General features: G+C 41.6%; 1 protein-coding gene and 2 pseudogenes across 1 annotated transcript in view; all 3 read right to left on the bottom strand.

The window, feature by feature from the left end:
• Positions 1 to 3,556, bottom strand: part of LOC149122954 (lipid transport auxiliary protein 1-like) — an 89,438-nt pseudogene extending 85,882 nt beyond the window's left edge.
• Positions 1 to 23,982, bottom strand: part of GABRG3 (gamma-aminobutyric acid type A receptor subunit gamma3) — a 679,184-nt gene that overhangs the window by 459,077 nt on the left and 196,125 nt on the right. The window lies entirely within an intron of this gene.
• Positions 15,226 to 16,319, bottom strand: LOC149122953 (zona pellucida sperm-binding protein 1 pseudogene; annotated as a pseudogene).

Below are 23,982 nucleotides of genomic sequence, written 5' to 3'. Positions count from 1 at the left end.
ATTGCAAATCAAACAAATCAATGTGGATAAACATGGAAAGCCCAGAAATAGTATCTCTAAAAACAAACCATCTAGTAGGCGTCAGGGAATCACGAAAGCCTGGCATGCTTGTGGTGTGGCCATAGTGCTGGCATTAATGAGTTCTGTGAGGGGTTAACGTCTGGGCAGAAGTGGCACTTGAGGCCACATAGGCTATTTACAAACCCCTGCCCCACAGTCAAGGACGATGGGTCAGCAAACGATGGCAAAACTAGAAGTCTTTACAGGCTTTGTGGGGAGAGGGAAGAGCTTCCTGAACGAAGCAAGGCAGGTGCTCCAGCATAAGGGAGATAGCAAGTGCCTCTGGACTGGGAGAAGGCACCGGAAGTGCACCCTGGGAGGTCAAAGAAGAGTGACATCCACCACCCCCAGGGGTAGGCCCTGTGGAAGTCAGGGCACAAAGGGATAGATGACAACCTTGGCCCTGTCTTCTTTAAACACTTCCCTAACTATGAATAATGGGAGGGTCTAGGAACTTTGGCAACCTGATAGCAATGTCCACTTCTGGGTATCAGGTGGGATTTTCTAAAGGCCCTCCCCTGCTGAGGGAGCCAGAACACCTTCGAGGACTGACTCATTCCAGGAATTGGGAAATAAGTGTACAGAGATGATGAGACAGCAAGCAGCGCCTGAGTGAGAAGGACTGCCCCTTTCCTGGGTCTTCCTCTGAGGTATCAGACGCAAAACTCCCTTGCTTTATTTTCCCATTGGTTTCCTGAACGTTTGCCATGTTATGCTTTAACATTGGGTATGCTATGTTTTTCAGTCTCCTGCTTTCTTAGGAAAGCTGTTTCAGGTTATTTTGCTGTACTGACTCCAAGCCACTCCAATCAGAGCCAGAGGTTCTGCCTGATGGCTTTCTACTATCTAATAAACAAAACTTTCCCCAGACCCCATATCAAGGAGGCAGATTTGAATGAACTTCTGCCTCTTTACTAACCAGTAATAAAGCCATTTCTTCTCCAAAGACTGGAGTCACAGATTGGGTGTGGCATACAACTGGCCATTGATCCATCTCATACAGCAATATGAGGAACAATGGAGGTATTGCAGAAGTCCTGAAGCCAATTCAGGGACTTCCAGACACCAAAGATTGGCAAGTCTGATTCTCAGATAAGAATAAAAGAGTAATTGTTGATTGAAATGCATTGAAAACCTAAGGATTTATGAGTTTATAATGATACTCAATAAAGTACACCTGTGTTTGGGAGACAATGAGAGTGAGAAAAAGGGAGGGAGAGGGAAAGTGAAGAAGAGAGAGAAAGGGAAAGAGACAGACAGACAGACTAGCATTATGGTGCAGTGGATTAAGCTGCCTCTTACAATGCTGGCATTCCATATAAGAGTGCTGGCTCAGGACCAGGATGCTCCCCTTCCCATCCAACTTCCTACTGCTGTGCCTGGGAAGGCAGTTGGGGATGGCCGAAGCACTTGGCCCCCTGCCACCCATATGAGAGACCAAGATGGAGTTCTGGGCTCCTGGCTTCAGCTAGCCCAGCCCTGGTTATTGCTGCCATTTGGGGGAATGAAACAGCAGATAGAAGATTCTCTGTCTCTCTCTCTCCCCCTTCTCCTTCTCTCTCTGTTGCTCTGCTTTTCAAATAAATTTTAAAAATCTTTTAAAGAAAAAGGAAGGAGAGGAAGGGAGGGCGAGAGGGAGAGGGAGAGAGACACTGTTGAACATTGAAGACAACTAGGGCACCACCCATTCTGCAAATTAGCAATGAAAGCTTTCAGCATTTGTCCTTTGCTATGCAGGAGTCTTTCTGTGCAACCACATAGCTGTAATTGATGAAGAAAAGTTTCTTTGTACTAAACTAGCCATTAAAAGATGAAGAAACGGGATGTGATGGGATTCAACATGTGAGGCACAGGAAATGTGGGAAATAGGACAAATTAAAGGATACCATGAGAAAGAAAGTACACAGAATTCTCCAACAACTCAATGCCCAAGAATTAAAAGATATGTGACTATCACCAAGTGCACTGGACAGTCTGATAGTGATTTAAGCAAAGCAATGATACACCATTTAAACAAAGCAAAGCAAGGAAGGAATGCTAGTCAGAATCTGAATATGGACTGGCTACGACAGAGTGCCAGGGAAAGACCATTAATTTTGTTGGTAATATAATTGCACAGTTGCTAGGTTTCAAAAGTCCATTTTTGTAGCAATGAGTTCTCAAGTATGTAGGAGCAAAAATGATGAGAGGTCTGGGTTTGCACTAAAATACTTCATCATCAAAAATAACAAAACTCGTGTGGAATAATTACTGAATGGGGTGATGGGTATGCAGGGTTTTATTATGCTATTCTCCTCTGGTGTTTTGTATGTGTAAACATTCCATTATAATTTTTCCCATATATTAAAAGGGAATAGTCTTCCAAGGGTACATATTCATAATTAACTACAAGTAACAAGTAAACATTAGATTTTGGAGCAGCCAATGCTGTTCAGAATCTGTAACTAGGTTCTCTGTCTCACCCCTTCCCAATAAAATGATACCACATACCCAGATGGCTTGGAATCCCTAAGCAAGGAGCAGGCATGACAGGTGTGCACGTTTCAGCTATCTTCCCAGCACTGCTGCTCTGTTAGGATGCAGACAGTTCTTGCTATACTACTAATGGGACCCTAATTGCATACAACATTTCCCTTGCATCCATAAAGAGAGCATTTTGAAATGAAATAGGTAGTTAAAATGCAACAAGAAGGAAGCCCTGCCATATCAACTTTAGGACTAGCAAATGAGCAGAGACTTTTAGAATGGACTGTTAAGATTCCCTGTCAGAGAGATGAGTCTAACTGTTTGATGGGGTGTTGCCCTCCTAATCCCAGAGTGGGGTTTGCAAGCAGAAAGAGTGTTTCTTTAGGTGCATTCACAGATGGATGCGTGGAATTCAGGCCACTCAGATGATCCTGGAGTACAAATTGCTGCTGGCGGCCTGACAGAGCCCTCAACTGCATAGTGCACTCAGGGTGGTGAGATGGGCTGCCTAACACTCCCAGATTCTCAGCTGTTCCTGAGAATACAGTTGGCCTGAAAGGAATGCGCCCCCACCATCCAGGTGCAAAGGCCCAGACTACAAGGCTGTCTATGGAGTAGAAGACCTTCTCCATGGTTCAGTGTACCATGGATATCACTAGAACCTAGAGGGACAAGAAGTTATGTGCCTGCCCCGTAATGATTAGGATTAAATCTCCCTGGGTACTAGAAGTTTAGCTTGACCACAAAGGATATGATGAGTTTCTCTGGCTCACCAAGGTTTGGTGTAACTGGTGCCTTGCAGCAGCACGTGTTGGACACATGCAGGAGGTGACATGGGAGGTAGTGATGTTTGTTCTGCCCATGCAGTTAGAGGAGGAAAGAGAGCATCAAGTGGTGACTGTTTGAGCACACAATAGTCCATGGAAGTGCTGAAGGGCATGTCAGAGCGGAACTCAATATGCAAGACTGCGGGATAGTGACCCTGGAATACATCAAAGTCACACATGTCCAGGGAAGGGCTCTGAGCCATGGGTTTCAAAGGACGAGAGGGCCATGGGGGCAGGATTTCACAAGGGTAGCTCCAAGAACCCACACGGAGCTGCGCTTCTCAGTGCCAACACTTCCCCATGTACGCGAGCATGCCATGTCAGTCCATCACATCATATTTTGCTCCTCTTATGAACACTTACCCTTTGACACCATGGAAGCTAAGATCTTCCTAATTTGTATTTCTTCAATGTCACCTAGAACAACAGTGTCTGACTCCAGTAGCCTGCAGACACATGTATTTTTGTTGATTTAACACTTAGGCAGAATGTGTAAGAATATGCCCACATACTAGACAGAAGCAGACAACAACTCCTAAGCGAGGTGGCAAGTAATAATTCCCCTAATTTCTAAATATAATATAATTGTCTCTCTCTTTTTCTCTCTCCCTCTCCCGGCTCTTCCCTTCTGCCCTCACCCCTCCCCTTCTCTTCCTCTCTCCCTCTCTCAGGAAGAAGGCCATACTCCTGAGCACTGGATCCAGGAGTGATGACTCAGTTCGAACATCTATGTGCAGCAGTTTTCCTTTGTTTCTACTTTTTGCATTGCTAGACCAAGAGAAAGAAAAACAAGTTTCACTCAACGTTAAAAGATACAGTCAAGTGAAAGAATTTGACGCATATAACTCAGAGCTACAGTCCCTTTCTTAATTTGTGGGCAAGAATTCTAAAAGCTAAAGCTTTACCTGTCCTCCTGAAAACATGGACTGTATGTTAACGGCAAGTTTTGATGTCCTGGCTCTGACAGCAAGCCCACCCAGGCCCGTCTGTGCAAAGCCGCAGAGCACCAAGGCTGTGGCAGGGGGGTCCTCCCCACCCTTCTCTGAGCACCAGACAGTGCCCAGCTCCCTGCTGCCGTCACCTGATGAGCAGTCTGAGTCAGCCACAGAGAAGAGCAAAGAAGCCCAATCTGGAAGGGGCACACTTGAAAGTAGTAATTATATATTTTCAATTTGAAAATTGCTTGAGATGAGAGATTCAAAATCTATTTGGGGATGCCTAAATAATATAGTGGTAATTGGCACATTTTTACATCAGCCTTCCCATTTTAAACACTCACTGAGGACAACTAAGGGAAAATGCTAACAAAATAAAAATGAGATCACATTTCTTGCACACATCTTGTATTTTACATTCTTTATATGATTCCTGCAATATACCTTCCACTATCATTTTTCTTTTTCAAAAGAATCAAGAGTACTCAAACCTCCAGTAAAAAACTGATGTACTGGGGCCGGCGCCGTGGCACAGTAGATTAATCCTCCGCCTGCAGTGCCGGCATCCTATGTGAGCACCGGTTCTAGTCCCGGCTGCTCCTCTTCTAATCCAGCTCTCTGCTGTGGCCTGGGAAAGCAGAGGAGGATGGCCCAAGTCCTTGGGCCCCTGCACCTGCATGGGAGACCAGGAAGACCTGGCTCCTGGCTTTTGATTGGCACGGCTCCGGCTATTGCGGCCATTTGGGAAGTGAACCAATGGATGGAATACCTTTCTCTCTGTCTCATCCTCTCACTCACTGTCTGTAACTCTACCTCTCAAATAAATAAAAACTCTTAAAAAAAAAACTGATGTATTGGACATACTAACTGGAGGATTTGGTCCATTTACACTTGATGTGATTAATGAAATATTTCTGTTAGTCATCTTTTTTGCTATTTATTTTCTTTTGGCTGCCTCTGTCTTTTGTTTCTTGGGATTTTTTGTCTTCTTTTGTACTAACTGAGCATTTTTTTTTACTATTCCACTGTATCTTCTCTCTTGGCTTTTAAGCATTCCCTCTCTGTGTTATTTTTAATAATACATCCAGGGTTTAAAGTATATATCTTTAAATTTATCAACATCTAATATAGGAGAACATTATATATAACATGTAAGAAATAATGGTATACTTCCAATTACTTCACTTGTCTTCTGTGTAATATGTTATATCCACATGTGTTGTTAGTTTTAAGTGGTCAGTTATCTTTCTAAAGATTTAAGAAATGAGAAAAAAAGCCTCATAGTTATTCACAGATCTACATTTCTCTGAGTGCCTCCATATTTCTGTATTTTTGTAGACTCCAGTTTCCATCTGGTATAATGTTCCTTTAGTCTGAAGAAATGTTAATGTTTCTTGCAATGTGTTTCTGCTGGTGATGAATTCCCTTACTTATTAATTGTAAAATGCCTTCATTTCATTTCAAAGTATGTTTTCTTTTTTCTCATCAGTATTTTAAAGATGTTATTCCATTGTTGTCTTATTTGCATTATCTCTGATGAGAAGTCAACATATTTTTCCAGCATTATCCTTAGTAAAATATCTTTTTTGCCCTCTGGCTGTTTTTTAAGATTTTTTTCCCTTTGTTTTGGCAATTTGATTATAATTTTTCTAGGTCTCTAGAACTGTGAGAAATAAATGTGTGTTCCTGAAGTTGCTGGGTCTGTGTTACTATTATGGTAGGCAGACCTGGCTACAGGAGGAAAGACAGTGGCAAGTTAAGGTAAGGTGGGAGGACACACTATTCCCAGTCATGAGATCTAACTTCCTTTGGGCAAGACCCACAGGTGGAAGGGATATGGTGAAGGATTCTGATCATATCTGCCCCACCATGTCCTCTTCCAACAATTTCCCCTATCTCTCAGCACCTACAAGCACTGGATAATCTGCCCTCGACCTACTTCCCCAGGCTGGTTTAGCAACACCCTCACCTTGTTCCCCTCCTTAGATACCCTATCCCCAATCCTCCAGTGGCCTGTGCTTCTTCTAGGCTCCTGCCCTCTTATACTACTCCATTGCATGAAGGGGTCTTCCACTTCCAAAAACATCTCACTTGCTCAACTTCTGTTACTCCTTCAGATTCTACCAGATCTGCTACTACTTGTCCAGGGAAGTCTCCTGTGCCTTTCTTAATCCAATAAATTTTCCCACTGTGTTCTTCCTGACATCTGTATATAGAAAATACCAACATTTGTAAGTATGTTTCCTATGAGCATGATATTAATGGCTTCCTCCCTACCTCTCCACCTCGCTCCACAAGGACAATGGCCCTCACATCCATTTTTCCCACCAATGCATCCCCAGCCCTTGGTACATATCTATTGTGCATTCCACTGATCTATTCAATGTATGTCAATAAGGAGCAACTAAGACTTGAGCCTGTCATATGCATTAGGCTACACAGTTCTTTCCTCAAGCCTGGGCTTAATCCCTACACAAGAAGCTTACTAGAGGGGTTGTCTTAGTCCACTGAGTGCTAAAACCAAATACAAAAGGCTGTGTGATTTACACAGGAATATCCTCTCACAGTTCCGGAGGCTGAGAAGTCCAAGAGCCGCGTGCTAGCAGGTTTGGTGTCTGCTGAAGGCCCTCTTCCTTGTTCGTGGAGGGCTATCTTCTCAATGTGCTGTCACATAGAAGAAGGTGCAAGAGGTCTCTTGTATGATAGTGCTGTGCTTCCATGACCTCATTACCTCCCAAAGGATTCACCTCCTAATACTGTTAACTTGTGGGTTACGGGGACTGGTGCTGTGGCATAGTAGGCTAAGCCTCAGCCTGTGGCACCAGCATTCCATATGGGTGCCAGTTCATGCCCTGGCTGCTCCTCTTTTGATCTAACTCTCTGCTATGGCCTGGAAAAGCAGTAGAAGATGGTCCAAGTGCTTGGGCCCCTGCATCTGCCTAAGAGACCCAGATGAAGCTCCTGGCTCCTGGCTTCAGATCAACCCAGCTCCAGCCGTTATGACCATTTGGGGAGTGAATCAGCAGATGGAAGACCTTTCTCTCTGTCTCTCCTTCTCTCTCTCTCTGTAACTCTATAAATAAATAAAATCTTAAAATAAATAAATAAATAAAATCTCAAAAAAAGCTTGTGGGTTAGGAATTTAATGTGAATTCTTGGAGGGATACAAACATTTAGATGACAGCTAAAATGCTACTGAAAAACAGAAGGAGGATATTTTATTTTATTTTATTTCTTAGAAAGAGGGATTGCTTCTCAGCCTTTTGGCTAAGATCAAGTGTAGAAAGAGCGGCTAGTGTTGTGACAAAACAGGTTAAACCACCACCTGTGGCACTGGCATCCCATATGAATGCTGGTTCAAGTCCTGGCTGCCCTGCTTTTGATCTGCCTTCTTGTTAATGTGCCTGGGAAAGTAGTGGAATGTGGGTCAAGTCCCTGGGTCCCTGAACCTACATGGGAGACCCCCTGGATCCTGGCTTTGGCATGGTCCATCCCTGGCCATTGCAGTCATTTGGGAAGTGAACCAGTGGATGGAAGATTCTCTCTCTCTCTCTCTCTTTCTCTCTAAGATTGCCTTTCAAATAACATAAATAAATCTTAAGAACAATTATTTAAAAAAAAGAAACGGAGAGAAAAAGTGACAGAGACAGAGAGTCAAAGAAAGAAATTAATCTTCCATCTGCTGGTTCATACCCCCAAATGCCCACAACAGCCAAGTATGAGACGGGCCAAATCCAGGAGCCCAGAATTCCATCCGGGTATACCACATGGGTGGTCAAGCCCAAAGCACTTGAGAAATCTGCTGCTGCCTCCCAGGATGCCATCAATAGGATCATTAGCAGAGTAGCTGGGAAATGAACCCGCACTTGAATGTAGGACATGGATGTACCAAGTGGTGGCTTAAGCTGCTCTACCACAACATTCATGCAAGGAGGGACTTTTAACCAAATAATTATATGTTCTTTTCACAGGATGAATGGATAGATCATCATGTGTGTTCAGACATAATGTGGGGTGACCACCTACTGGAACATGGGCCTGGACATTTAGATATCCAACAAGGGCTTCAATTTGATAAACTTTAAATTCTTACACTGCATGAATCCCTTCTCAACTCTCTTTGCTCCTCTATGACATCAAGTGATTTGTGACATCAAACTGTTGACTGGGAAATGTCATCACTGTGTCATTGTTTTTGCTGAGGTTCTTTAGAAAATCTTGCACTGCATACTCAAAGCACTTTTTTAAATCAAGGCACTGTTATTTCCACTAAAGGGCTGGATATGTTGAGTTACCTGCCCATGGCCACACAGATGGTGACTTTTAGAGTGAGATCCAGCCCCAAGTCCATCCATCTCTCCCCATTTTGTACAAAACACTCGACAGATGGTGAGTGCCTTCAGTTCACCATGCCTAACAGTGTACTTCCCGTCACACTGTGTAGCGAGTGAACAGAAATAGGAGCAGCATCTTTCTCAAAAACTTCACACCCTGTGGTGAAGGACTGAGTCTACCTCTTCCATACTGACCCTTACAGCCAGATGGCAGCATTGCCAGAGGGATTCATTCTGTGCTTGGCATTGTGGGAAGCATCTCCTATCAACCTCACTGGGCTCAAGCGCTGACAGAAGGCCAGGCTGGAGCAAGGACTTGGAGGCAGAGCAGCTGTTCGCTCTGCTTTATTTTTCCTCCAGTCCACTCCAGTTTGGTAGCCTGGGAGAGACCTGCTTTTTGAGCCCCACGAATACAAGATGATAGGGATTTATAATTATTTTTCCAATCTTATTTCATTTAGTCTCTGATGACAACAGGCCCCAATGCAGTGTTCTCACTGTTGGTTTAATATACAATGAGTTGCACACATATGCACACATACACATGGACACACAGCATTGCAACCAGCACTGCAACTGGCGGTGAACACGGTTAAGTAGAGCCCTGCCAGAAGGTCTTGGTTTTAGTTTGATACCTCGGATGCTCTTTCTGTAATTGGGGTGATACTCTGTGTACCCTGCCTTACTCATGGGAGCAATGTTCAGGGAGTACAGGGAGTTATCAAGTGTGCCACAAAATGAAAGACAAATGTGTAGTTGGCCCACTGTATCAGGGGGTTACACATCTAGAGATTTAACTGCCCTGGATTAAAAATATTTTAAAAATTGTATCTGTATTGAAAAGGTAAAGACTGTATTCTTGTTATTACTCCCTGAACAACACAGAAAATAACTATTTATACAGCATTTTATTGTATTACAAGTAATCTAGAAGTGATTTAAAGTACACAGGAGAGTATGCATAGGTGAGATGCAAATATTATGCCATTTTATATAAGAGGCTTGGGCACTGGCAGGTTTTGGTATCTGCAGGCAGTCTTGGAATCAACCCTCCATGAGTATCAAGGGATCACTCTGAATGTTACTTTAGCAGATGCAGAAAGAAAAGTATCACAGATCCCAGGATAGTGGAGGCACAATCGCTGTGGGCACAGGGTGACTAAAGTCATTCTTCCAGGCATCCACCAAACAGCAGGCATGAAGCATGGAGGCTGGGCTTTCAGTTGTACAGGCACTGGGTATAGAAAGATAGGGCAGCTTCCACAATAGGCAAGCTCATACTCCAGGGACCCCAGAGAGGGGCTGGCGATTTAATTATTTATTTGGAAAAAATGAACAAAATAAAAGCAAATCACACAAAACTGGAGAGTGAAACCTAGGGAAAATAGGGTGCATTTCACCTGGATTTTTGGTACAGTTTTGCTGCAGCTTGAAGTCTCCAGAGCTGACTTGCAAGTAGAGTTCAGGCTAGGAGGGACATCTCACGTCTAAAGAATATGCTAGAAAATGTGCTTAATCTGTTTCATATGTGCGTCCTGCATGGAAGCCTTTACCGCACTGGGTAAAAAGTTTTATTTATATAATCTATTTTTAGTAAGACTTCAGTGTATTCCACAGCAGACAGCAGAATCCATTTGACTTATCACTGAAATGCCAGCACCTCATAGGGTGCTGGAACACCACGTGCTGGAATATCACAGACATGGCTAGTGCCTGCTGGTACAGAGGTAAGGGCTGAGAGAATCCACCCTCACACAGTGGTCCCACCTGGGCTAAGAGAGGGGTCTACCTCTGAAACCCCTAAAGGGTCCTCCTGCCAAGAAGGGGGAGACAGTCTTTAGTTTCCATGCAGAACAACAAACAGCACTAAAACCCATACTAGAATATTTCCTACATTTTTAAGAGCGTGAAAGCAATGATAAAATGGAATGGTCTGTATACTGACTGAGTATGTCCCCAAAAGATTCACTTGCTAGAAGATTGGTCCTCAGTGCAGCACTGTTGGAAGTAGTGGAACCCTTTAAGAGGTGGAACCAAGTAGAAGGTCATTAGGTGACTGAGGCTTCACCCTTGGAAGAGATTAATATAGTCCTCTCAAGTCCCTGGTTAGTTCCCATGAAAGCAAGTTACATAAAAGCTAGGGACAGCTGTTTGGCCTGGTGGTTAGATGATGGTTGGATACCCTCATACCATAACTGGGTATCTGGGTTTGATTCATGGCTCTACTCCTAATTCCAACTTCTTGCTAATACACATGCTGGGAAACAGTGGTGATGGCGCAAATATTTGCAACTTTGGCATTCTTGTGGAAGGCCTAAATTGGGTTCCTGGCTTGGCCTAGCTTCCGTGTTGTGGGTGTTTAGCGAGTGAGCCAATGGATGGAAGCTCTCCTTGTATGTACGTGTGTGTGTCTCTCTGCCTTTTTCTAGCTCTCAGAGAGAGAGAAAGAGAGAGGAAGGAAGGAAGGGAGGGAGGGAGGGAGGGAGGTGAGGAGAGGACAAAGAAGAGGAAGAGGAAAGAGGAGGGGGTAGAGGAGGAGGAGGAAGCAGAGGAGAAGGAAAAAGAAAAAAGAAAAGAGTATGAATCCTGAATCTTTGGCTTCCTTGAGAAAGCCTAATTCCTGATGCCCTGGCTCCCTCTCTCCCCATGTCATCTCTTCTGTGCAATGCTCCCATGATTATCCTGTAATGTCATTCACCAATTAGCCCCTCACAGAGGTTGAACCAATGCAGCTGCATGATCATGGGCTTTGAGCCTCCAAAACTGTGAGATAAATAAATCTCTTCTCCTTCCTTATACATTATCCTGTATCAGGAACTTTGTTATAGTAACAGAAGATGGAATGAGACAGGAATTAATGGTTTACAATCATTTGAGGTGATATAAGAAAAAGCAGAGTATTGGCCAGTGCTGCAGCTCACTAGGCTAATCCTCTGCCTGTGGCGCAGGCACCCCAGGTTCTAGTCCCGGTTGGGGCGCTGGATTCTGTCCCAGTCGCTCTTCTTCCAGTCCAGCTCTCTGTTGTGGCCCAGGAGTGCAGTGGAGGATGGTCCAGGTCCTTGGGCCCTGCACCCACATGGGAGACCAGGAGGAAGCACCTGGCTCCTGGCTTCAGATCAGCGCAGCACCAGCCATAGCGGCCATTAGGGGAGTAAGCCAACGGAAGGAAGACCTTTCTCTCTGTCTCTCTCTCTCACTGTCTAACTCTGTCTGACAAAACAAAACAACAACAACAACAAAAAAAAAAAACACAAAGAAAAAGTAGAGTATTGAGGAAAAAGGATAATTTACTTTTTTAAGTTTTTTTTTTTTAACTCTTTGGTACATATGAATGCTAGTTGAGAAAGTACACTATGACATAGATAACATTCGTATGCATTTTCCATTGAATGACCTTGTAAAAGGTGATTCTGATCCTATTACTGCTCAGTAATGTGAACTCCTTCTGGAAGGTTCCCATTGCCTAAAGACCGAGAGGACTCAGAAGGCCCTCACGTATGTTCCCCACCTGCCTCTTTACCCTTTACTCCCCTATACTCTCGGCACTCTCCCAGCACCTTACACTTCTTGGCTTTGCAGCTTTGAATGTCTTCGTACATTTCTCTCCACTTGGGATCATGTCATGCCCACCTCTCCCTAGAAAAAGGACATCCCTCCAACACTGGGCTTGTCTTTCTCTCCACTGGGGAACAGCTCATCCTTTGCCATAGAAGTGACAGACATTTCAGGCGTGGTGCTGCTACTTCACTGCTGTGAGCATACTCCGCTCTTTCGATCCTCTCTGCACTGATACGTGAGTGCCCTCCGGATGAGCTATCCACTGTGGTTTTCACAAGACTGGTGTGTGCATGGTGTACCTGAATTTCTGTTTGAAGATGGAATTGAGATATGGATAGAGAGACAGGAAGAGCAAGGGCTACCACATGTACTTTTTTTTTTTTTTTAAGGTAAGCAGAAAGCACGTGCTTGGGGCAGAGGGACTTGGGATATTTAAACTGGAGAAGAAAATTCTTCTGAGAACACAGAGTTTTCTTCAAATATTTGAGGAGTTTTAAGATAGAAAATGTCTTATAAGAAATAGAACTCAGACTGACATGTGGAAATAGTGGGGAAATGTTAACTCAGAGAATGCCATGACGAAGAGGTCATTGGCACTGCTTGGTGGGGTCCTGATCGTGGCAGGGAGCTGCGGCAGCATTGAGAACATCAGATTATGGCACTTGGCAGGCATCCTCAAACAGTCTGGTAGCACATAACCATCAGTCTTTTTTTTTTTTTTTTTTTTTTGACAGGCAGAGTTAGACAGTGAGAGAGAGAGAGACAGAAAGGTCTTCCTTTTTCCATTGGTTCACCCCTCAAGTGGCCGATACCACCAGCACGTTGTGGCCGGCGCACTGCGCTGATCTGAAGCCAGGAGCCAGGTGCTTAAGCATTTGGGCCATCCTCCACTGCCTTCCTGGGCCACAGCAGAGAGCTGGACTGGAAGAGGAGCAACCTGGACAGAATCCGGTGCCCCAACCAGGACTAGAACCTGGGGTGCCAGCACTGCAGGCGGAGGATTAGCCTAGTGAGCCGTGATGCTGGTAACCATTAGTCTTATGGAGCTCTAAGCTGAAGTCCTCCTGCATCTGCACCACTCAAACAAAAAAGGAAGAGAATAAACTAAATAACCTCTAACGGTTTATCTCAACTACCAATAATTTCTGTTAAGTGGAATTCTGCATTCTAATTTTATGTTGCTTGCAAAAATATTAGGAGGCATTGTGCCACCCTGGATGACTTAGAAAAGACTTCTAAGAACAGTGTGAAGAAAGTTAAGATCCCAGATTGACAACTGTTCTGCTTTTAGAACTGTATTTCTAAACACTTCAAAATCAATGCCAATTTGGCCTGGGAGAAATCACATTCTATCTAGAGAGAGGCTCACAAATGTTAGTATCACAGAGAGCTAACAAATTCCTGAAGATTATAAGGTAGTAATACAACACTTGAGATTTATTATTTAATCTAAAATTATTTTACCAATGAGATATCATTGCCAAAAAATAGTTAACATAAATGTAATCAGAATGGAGCTATTAAATATTTCAGAATTTGGGAATACTGTATCATTCTACCAGATAACTGGCCAGGATACTTCAAAAAGAAATACCATGACAAATATAACAAATCAAATAAGATGGTACCAATCTAGATTTAAAGCAACTGAGGAGACATAATAAGCAAAAAGCCAATGGTAATCTTTGATTTCTGAATGAAACAAAGACATTTCAGATTCAATTAGGAAATTTTGGACTGTAGATTATATACTAAATGATTACTTTGATTTAGTGGGACTGAGGGTGTGTACAAGAGTGTTTTCCTGTGCATATGCTGACCTGTGGTATCTATAACTTATTTTCAAAGGAGCAGCAAAAGAGAAGTACATGTGCATGTGAATGTGTGTGTGTATTCAGAAACAGAAAGTAAATGTGGCAAAGATTATTAATTCGTTCATCCACATGAATTATACTACTATAGTTTTAATGCTTTGTGATTACTTTGAAATGTACAGTATATGAGTGAAATAGTCATTTTTTTTCATTTGATTATTTGGTATAGCCCTTGCCTATATTTCCACTAACCTAGGATATTTCTGCATCTTAATTATTGAATTCTTTATTTACTGGAGCATTAAGCCCTTGACTGTATTGTAAAATAAATATGTTATCTCAAAAGTGAAAGAGAGAAGAGGGAAAGGGGTATAAGGGGAGGGAGGAAGAAACCTGTTAAAAACTAAAAAATAAATAATAAAAATATGTGTTTTACTATTCTTTCAGCTTTTCTTTAAATCTGAAAATGTTCAAGGGGCCAGTACTGTGGTATAGCAGGTAGAGCCACTGCCTGCGGCACTGGCATCCCAAATGGGCATTAGTTCCAGGCCCGGCTGCTCCACTTCGAATCCGGCTCTCTGCTATGATCTGAGAAAGCAGTGGAAGATGGCCCAAGTCCTTGGGCCCCCACACCCATGTAGGAGACCTGGAGGAAGCTCCTGGCTCCTGGCTTTGCATCAGTGCAGCTCCAGCCACTGCAGCCATCTGGAGAGTGAACCGTAGATGGAAGACCTCTCTCTCTTTTTCTGCCTCAGCCTCTCTGTAACTTTGCCTTTCAAGTAAAATAAATAAATCTCTTATTTTTTAAAAAACGTAGTCTAAATTTAAGAAGGCAAATAAAAATGGTTATGATCTGAAGGCAAGTTAATATTGTTTAAGTAAAACATCAAAGAAAAATCATTGACAAACTGAGCTCTTTATGATTATTAACTTTTTTATTACAAAACACATCATTAAAAACAGACAGATGCTATAAAGTGCTTAAGTTCAGAGTTCCACAGCCATGGCACAAACCTACCGCTCCCCCCAGCAACCAGGGTACTTGGAAGACAAAGAGAACAACTGCAAACATGAAGTTCACAATGCCTAATATGCCACAAAGAATGAAGTTCTGTGTCTTTGACTTAGGGCCCTCCTGTCTTCTTCCAGAATCCATGAAATTGAAATTTTAAAGAGAAATCAAAAAGAAATCTTGGAAATGAAGCATTCAATAGACCAAATTAGAAATGTTTTAGGTTTGAAACAGAGGTTTATTGAGCCTGTTGCCTTCCTGGAGCTTGTGGGCCCAGGCCTGGCTCAGGCCCACAAAGACACCGATCCCCAGGACAAGGGCAATAGCCAGCAACAGAAGCACCACCCAGAGCAGAGGCTTTGGGTTGGAGTTCCTGCTGGAGCCTGTGGACTCCAGCGTGGGCTCCTGCCTGTGAGAATCCTGGAATCCCACTGGCCCTGGAGAACTCACGATGTCCAGGGGCACGGGGATGCTGTCATGGTAACCTGAGCATCATCTGCGCTTGGCAGTGCCAGAGCTACATGTAGATGAGCAAGTCTCTGGCTCTGAGGGGTGGCAGGCTGAGGTGCTGCAGAAGAAGTAAACCAGTCCCCTGAGGGCTCGCTGAGCCCCAGAGTCCAGGAAAGTGAAGGTAGTAACTGTGAAATGCTGGTAGTGAGACTGGAAGGGCAGCACTGCCTGTTCCAAGGCTACCATTCGGGTTCTGTAGCTGTCATCCTTGAAAGGACACCCGTCTGACAGGAGGGGCCACTGGGGCTGCTGGAAGGTGTTGGCACTGGGAGTGGCCCAACACTGGTGTAGCACCAGCACCAGACTGGGGTCTGTCCTCTGCACCAGCTGGACTGCCACATGGACCAGTTCTCAGAGCAGCCTCGCAAGGGGATAGTCTCCTCTTCACATAAGGAGCTAAAAGTCTCATCCCTGGCAATCCCTAGCTCCAGCCACAGGAGGCCAGCCTGAGTTACAGGGGCAGGCAATAGAGGTGAGAAGATGGACACCTGGATGGGAAGGAAGTTGCTGGCACTGAAGATACAGTGGACGTGAAGCCAGGAGGAGCTGTCCCATGTGATGGAACCCTGTGGCCCCTCCTGGATGTCAATGTCAGACACAAGCTGGTTCTCGTAGATGAGCCAGCTCACAAGCACTTGAACTGTGGTGTCACAGTGGGTGAGGGGGACATGGAAGCTGACAAAAGCACTGGACTTCTGGGCTGGTGGGAAATGCATGGGGGCATAGGCCAAGTGGACATTGGCCAGCATGATTCTGTGTGCCAAGGCCATTTCTTAGGCAACAACCAAGATGAAGTAGCCATTTAGGAAGGATTAACAAAAGAATTGGTGAAGCAGAAGAAAGAATATCCGACTTAGAAGACAAATTGCAGGAAATGTCAGTCAGACAAAAAAACAGTAAGAAGAAATTAGAAAACTAAAAAACATTGTTAGAAGTCTAAAGGATACTTTTAAATGACCCAACATACAAGTTCTAGGAGTTCTTGAAGGTGTGGAATGAGAGAAAGGATAAGAAAGCCTTTTTAGTGAGATAATAACAGAAAACCTCACTAATTTAGAGGAAAAAAAAGGGACATCCAAGTACAGCAAGCTCATAGAACTCCTAAAAGAGATGACCACAAAAGATCACCACCACCACAGATTGTAGTCAAACTCCACATGGTAGAACACAAAGAAAAGATTCTAAAGTTGCACAAAATGCCAGATTGCTTTCAGAGGATCTCCAATTATACTCACAGCAGACTTCTCATCAGAAACTCCACAGGCTAGGAGAGAATGGTGAGATATATTCCAAGTCTTAAGAGAAAAAAACTTTCAAAATAGAATACTGTCCCTGCAAAAACTCTCATTTATGAATGTAAGTGAAATAAAGACCTTCTATAACAAACAGAATTTGAAAGAATTTGTCATCACCCATCCAACCTTACAAAGGATGCTTAAGGATGTGTTACATACAGATAGACAGGAACATGGTCATCACTATGAAAAAAAGTAAAAGAAGAAAATCTCCCAGTAAAAAAAAAAAGGAAATCCAAAATGAAAAATAGGAATATTTATCAAAAATGGCAGGGCAAACTTGTTACTTATCAATAATCACCTTTAATGTAAATGGCCTCAACTGTCCAGTTAAAAGACACAGACTGGCTACATGGATTAAAATACCAAACCCATACATTTGCTGCCTACATGAAACATATCTCACAAGAAAGACGCTTGCAGACTGAAAGTGAAACGATGGAAAAAGATATTTAATGCTAACAGAAACCAAAAAAGAGCTGTTATAGCCATTCTCATATCAGACAAAATAGACTTTAAAAAGACGACTAAGTTTCTGTACTGCAAAAGAAACAGTCAGGAAAGTGAAGAGACAACTGACAGAATGGGAAAAAATATTTGCAAACTGTGCAACAGATAAAGGGTTGATAATCAGAATCTACAAAAAGATCAAGAAACTCCACAACATCAAAACAAACAACCCACTTAAGAGATGGGCCAAGGACCTCAATAGACATTTTTCAAAAGAGGAAATCCAAATGGCCAACAGACACATGAAAAAATGTTCAAGATCACTAGCAATCAGGGAAATGCAAATCAAAACCACAATGAGGTTTCACCTCACCCCGGTTAGAATGGCTCACATACAGAAATCCACCAACAATAGATGCTGGAGAGGATGTGGGGGAAAAGGGACACTAACCCACTGTTGGTGGGAATGCAAATTGGTTAAGCCACTATGGAAGTCAGTTTGAAGATTCCTCAGAAACCTGAATATAACCCTACCATTCAACCCAGCCATCCCACTCCATGGAATTTACCCAAAGGAAATTAAATTGGCAAACAAACAAGCTGTCTGCACCTCAATGTTTATTGCAGCTCAATTCACAATAGCTAAGACCTGGAACCAACCTAAATGCCCATCAACAGTAGACTGGATAAAGAAATTATGGGACATGTACTCTATAGAATACTATACAGCAGTCAAAAACAACGAAATCCAGTCATTTGCAACAAGATGGAGGAATTTGGAAAACATCATGCTGAGTGAATTAAGCCAGTCCCAAAGGGACAGATATCATATGTTCTCCCTGATCAACGACAACTAACTGAGCACCAAAGGGGAAACTTGTTGAAATGAAATGGACATTATGAGAAACAGTGACTTGATCAGCTCTTGTCCTGACGGTTGATGTACAATGTAATACTTTATCCATTTTAGTATTTTTTTTTTGTTCTAGTACCATTGGTTGAACTCTGTAATTAACACACAATTATTCTTAGGTGTTTAAATTTTAACTGAAAAGTGATCCCTGTTAGGAATTTGGAAAACATTATGCTGAGTGAAATACGCCAATCCCAAAGGGACAAATACCACTTGTTCTCCTTGATAGGTGACAACTAACTGAGCACCAAAAAGGAAACCTGTTAAAGTGAAATGAACACTATGAGAAACGGTGACTTGATCAGCCCTCACCCTGACTGTTGATGAGCAACTTGATATGTTATCCCTCTTAGTATTTTTTTTGTTTGTTCTACTTAATACTTTTGGTTGAATACTGTAATCAATACACAATTCTTCTTAAGTGCTGAAACTTAACTGAAAAGTGATCCCTGTTAAATATAAGAGTGGGAATAAGAGAGGGAAGAGATGCGCAATTCGGGACTTGCTCAAGCTGACTTACCTCAAACAGTAGAGTTAGAAACATACCAGGGGACTCCAATTCAATCCCATCAAGGTGGCATATACCAATGCCATCTCACTAGTCCAAGTGATCAATTTCTGTTCACAATTGATCATAATGATAGGACTAAGAACCAAAGGGATCACATAAACAAGAATAGTGTCTGCAAATACTAGCTGATAGAATAAAAAACGGAGAGAATGATCCAACATGGGAAGTGAGATACATAGCAGACCCATAGAATGGCAGATGTCCTAAACAGCACTCTGGCCTCAGAATCAGCCCTTAAGGCATGCGGATCCAGCTGAAAAGCCCATGAGACTATTTCAGGCATGGAAAGCCAAGACACTCTGGGAAAAAAAAAAAAAAAAAAAAAAAAAAAAACAACAACAACAACAACAACTAAATGAAAGATCTCCACGAGTGAGATCCCAGTGGAAAGAACGGGTCATCAAAGAAGGAGGTACCTTTCTCTGAAGGGAGGAAAGAACTGACACTTTGACCATGGCCTTGTCTAAAAATTATCAGAGTCAGTGAACTCAGGGGGCTTCCATAGCTTTGGCAGCTCATGACAAGAGCCTAGGTTGATTACTGATGCCATAAACAAGAGTGTCAATTTGTTAAGTCAACAACAGGAGTCACTGTGCACTTACTCCTCATGTAGGATCTCTGTCCTTAGTGTGCTGTACATTGAGATTCAATGCTATAACTAGTACTCAAACAGTATTTTTCACTATATGTTTCTGTGTGGGAGCAAACTGTTGAAATATTTACTTAATGTATGCTAAACTGATCTTCTGTATATAAAGAGAAACGAAAATGAATCTTGATGTGAATGGAAGGGGAGAGGGAGTGGGAAATGGGAGGGTTGCGGGTGGGAGGGACGTTATAAGGGGGAAGCCATTGTAATCCATAAGCTGTACTTTGGAAATTTATATTCATTAAATAAAAGTTAAAAAAAAAAAGAGACAAAGAAGGGCACTATGTAATGATAAAGGGATCAATTCAAATGAAAGATGTGACTATTATAAACATATATGCCTAATTACAGGGCACATGGATATTTAAAAGAAATGTTAACAAAATAAAGGGAGGTATAGACTCAAATACATAGTAATGGGGGACTTCAATACCCCACATTCAGCAATGGACAGATCAACCAGACAGAAAACCAGCAAGGACACAACAGAGTTAATCAACACTATAGACCAAATGGATCTAAAAAATATCTACAGAACTTTCTATCCTACAGCCACAGAATATATATTATACTCACCAGTACAGGGAACTTTCTCTAGGATTGACCACATCCTATGCCAAAAAGGTCTCAGCAAATTCAAAAAAAAGTCATACCATGCATCTTCAAAAGCTGGAAATCAGCAACTCAGTAATATCTATAACATATGCAAACCTATGGACTGAACAACATGCTCCTTAACAAACAGTGGTTCATTGAAGAAATCAAAAGAGAAATCAAAAAATTTCAGGAAATGAATAAAGATGACAATATAACATATCAAAACTTACATGATACAGAAAAAGCAGTGTTAAGAGGAAAGTTTATAGCAACTGGTGCCTACATCAAGATATTGGAAAGATACCTAATAATTGAGCCATCAATACATCACAAAGATCAAGAAAACAACAGCAAACAAACCCATAACTAATAGGAGAAAAGAAATAATTAAAATAAGAGGAGAAAGCAACAAAATTGAATCCAAAAAACAATACAAAAATCATAAAAATAAACAGCTGATTTTTGGAAAAAATATATAAAGTTGAAACACTATTGGCCCAACTAACCAAAAAAGGGAGAGAAAAGACCCAAATCAATAAAATCGGAGATGAAAAAGGGAATGTAACAACAGACACCACAGAAACAAAAAGAATCATCAGAAATTACTGTAAAGAGCTGTATGCAGACAAACTGGGAGACCTAGAAGAAATGGATAGATTCCTGGACACACACAACCTACCTAAATGGAGCCATGAAGACATAGAAAACCTAAATAGACCCATAACCAAGATGGAAATTGAATCAGTAATAAAGGCCTTCCCCACAAAGAGAAGCCCAGGACCGGATGATTTCACTGCTGAATTCTACCAGACATTTAAAGAAAAACTAACTCCAATTCTTCTCAAATTATTCAAAATAACTGAAAGGGAAGGAATCCTGCCAAATTCTTTCTATGAAGCCAGCATCACCATAATTCATAAACCTGAAAAAGATGCAACAGAGAAAGAGAACTAAAGACCAATTTCCTTGACGAACATACACACAAAATCTTCAACAAAATTCTAGCCAATTGAATCCAACAACACATCAGAAAGATCATCCACCCACACCAAGTGGGAATTATCTTTGGTATGGAGGGATGGTTCAACATTTGCAAATCAATCAATGTGATCTATCGCATTACAAAAACCATATGATGATTTCAATAGAGGCAGAAAAAGCATTAGATAAAATATAACACACTTTCATGATGAAAACTCTAAGCAACTTTGCTACAGAAGGAACATTCCTCAATACAATCAAGGCAATTTATGACAAATTCAGCATCCTATGAATGAGGAAAAGTTGGAAACATTCCAACTGAGATCCAGAGCCAAACATGGATGCCCACTCTCACCACTGCTATTCAAAGATAATGTCATGGCTAAGAAAGAACTCCTAAGATCAATCCCATTCACAGTAGCTACAAAAACAGCAAATACCTTAGAATAAATTTAACCAAGATGTCAAAGATCTCTCAATGAGAATTATAAAACATCAAAGAAAGAAATATGGGAAGATACACAAAAAATGGAAAAATGTTCCATGTTCATGGATTGGAAGAATCCATATCATCAAATGTCCATACTCCGAAAGCAATTTATAGATTCAATGTCATACCAATCAAAATACCAAGGACATTCTTTGTTTTAGTGTGTTAAGTGGAGGATACTCTTATGTCTCATAAGTTATAGTTATGTCTAAGTGCTTGCAAAAGTTGCATCATTCTTGTTTTTTCTTTAAAGGCAATTTTCTCAAAAAAAGCAATGCTTAAAAAATTTAAAAATATAAAGTGACAAGAAGGAGGAGGAAGAGAAATAAGAGGAAGAGGAGAGAGGAGTTAGAAAAAATAAATAGTAAAATAAATTAAGAAGAAGGTGCTTGGTAGAAATATATGCAAAGTGAGGAATCTGTAAAGAAAACTTCACTCGACTTCATTAATAACACGACTTTGCATTTGATGAAGTAAAGCCTTTTGATGCAGTGTGTGTGGAAGAAGAACATGCAGGTTAAAAGGACAATTCCTTTCAAATTAGATAGAAATGAAGGCCCATTCTCCAAATAAATTAATATTCCTGTGATATATTTCAAACACGGAAAATATTTTCATCTAATAAAGGAGGCATTCCTGAAAAGATATGTTTATCAGATAAATAAGGGAATTCTTTTACTTCCCCATATCTGACAATGCCACTTACATTTGACTAATTTTTTAATTTAAATGAACAGCATTTATCCTAACCCTTGGTATATTATTTAAAATGAGCTTAGTCCAGGTCCACTGTTCGGATAAAAAAATTTCATAGTAAGAAATCTTGTGGAAATAGATATGAATAGCTTGATTCCTTTTTGTTACTGTCATAATTGGACAAAATATTTAGCTAAAGCAAATTTAAGCAGCATTTGTAAGTATAATATGAAAGTAAATGAAAAATCATGTTGAAATGGATGTGGAATAAGGGGGAATAAAAAACCTTTAACAGAGTTATTTCTTTACGGACTCTCATTCAAGTTTTGATTAATAAGTGCTTGGCACCACATCACAAGTAGAACATCCCACTGGCACTGTGGGAGCTGATCACCTACTGCTACACAGCGTCCTTTAGTGTCTAATTTGGGCTTCCAGAATACTTTTCTCTTCCTCCTCTTTCTCTGTACTGGTGAAATTTACTCTCAAACCAACCATATCATTTTCCATTTGGACTTTTAACCGAAGTATTATTCCCAACAGCTCTATTTCCCATTCCACCCACATTCTGGAAGCTCCTTCCCACCTTAAAACCAAACCTGACCCAACAGGGCAGAGAGAAAGATAGAGATACAGCCTGTAGTCTGGTTTTGTGTGTTAGACCCAGAAGCAGAGTCCACTTTCTCAAAACAGATGCTCAGGAAATACTATGAGTAAGAGTGCCTCCCACTTTATTAAGCAAAACATACTAAGGATTCCACACAGTATGTGTGAATGCACATGCAGGAAAGACAATCATTTACATTTAGCAAGAGAGTTCTGTGCACAGAAATTTTTTTAAAGATTTATTTATTTATCTGAAAGAGTTACACAGAGAGAGAAGGAGAGGCAGAAACAGAGTGGTCTTCCACGCATTGGTTTACTCCCCAAATGGCCGCAACAGCCGGAGCTGGGCTGATCTGAAACCAGGAGCCAGGAGTTTCTTCCGGGTATCCCACATGGGTGCAGGGGCCCAAGGACTTGGACCATCTTCTAATGCTTTCCTAGGGCCATAACAGAGAGCTGGATTGGAAGTGGAGCAGCTGGTTTTCAAACCCATGCCCATATTGAATGCCAACATAGTAGGTGGTGGCTTTACCCATTATGCCACAGCAGTGGCCCCATGTGCACAGAAAATTAAGAGAGTAGCTATCAAATGTGAGAAATGTTGAGATAACATGCATTCTCTGAAGTATTCCTCCTTATATGTTGTGATATCACATTACAATAAGCATTATATAATATAATCATTATAAAGATGAGCATGTATGTCTATGAAAGAATTGCTACTAATATGCAGCAGATGATGTTATTATACCTAGTTGATAGGTAAGGAAAATGAAATGCAATAAATGAGGAAGAAAAGGAAAATAAAGCCTCCTTATTTCCCTGATAAACCATGTCATTTCAGAAGTTCATCCTGTATCAGATGAAATATTTTATGGCTAAAAGTTTTCATATGGAGAAATAGCACCTGAATATTGATTTATTTGGAGACTGGTCTTTCATTTTGATCTAATTTAAAAGGAATTGTCCTTTTAACCCACATATTCTTCCTCCATACACACCACATAAAACTGCATTACAGAGATATAATGGCAAAACTAGAGTCTAAGCACAGGTTTGTCTGCCCACCATTCATGTTCAGGATTGGCTTAAGCCCAGGAGTAAGTTTCCTAAGTGCTTTCAAGCATACTTTGGCTTCTACAGCCTTCCTGTATTCTTCAAGTTGTGGTCTCCTCTTTCACCCTCAAAGCTGGTGATGGGGCCGTGTTACTCTCACAA

This window comes from Oryctolagus cuniculus, chromosome 12 (assembly GCF_051225735.1).
Source record: "Oryctolagus cuniculus isolate XC-2025 breed Fujian yellow rabbit chromosome 12, ASM5122573v1, whole genome shotgun sequence".
NCBI classification, from domain to species: domain Eukaryota; kingdom Metazoa; phylum Chordata; class Mammalia; order Lagomorpha; family Leporidae; genus Oryctolagus; species Oryctolagus cuniculus.
Note: the sequence above shows the minus strand (reverse complement) of the source record. Positions and strands in the feature narration are given on the sequence as shown.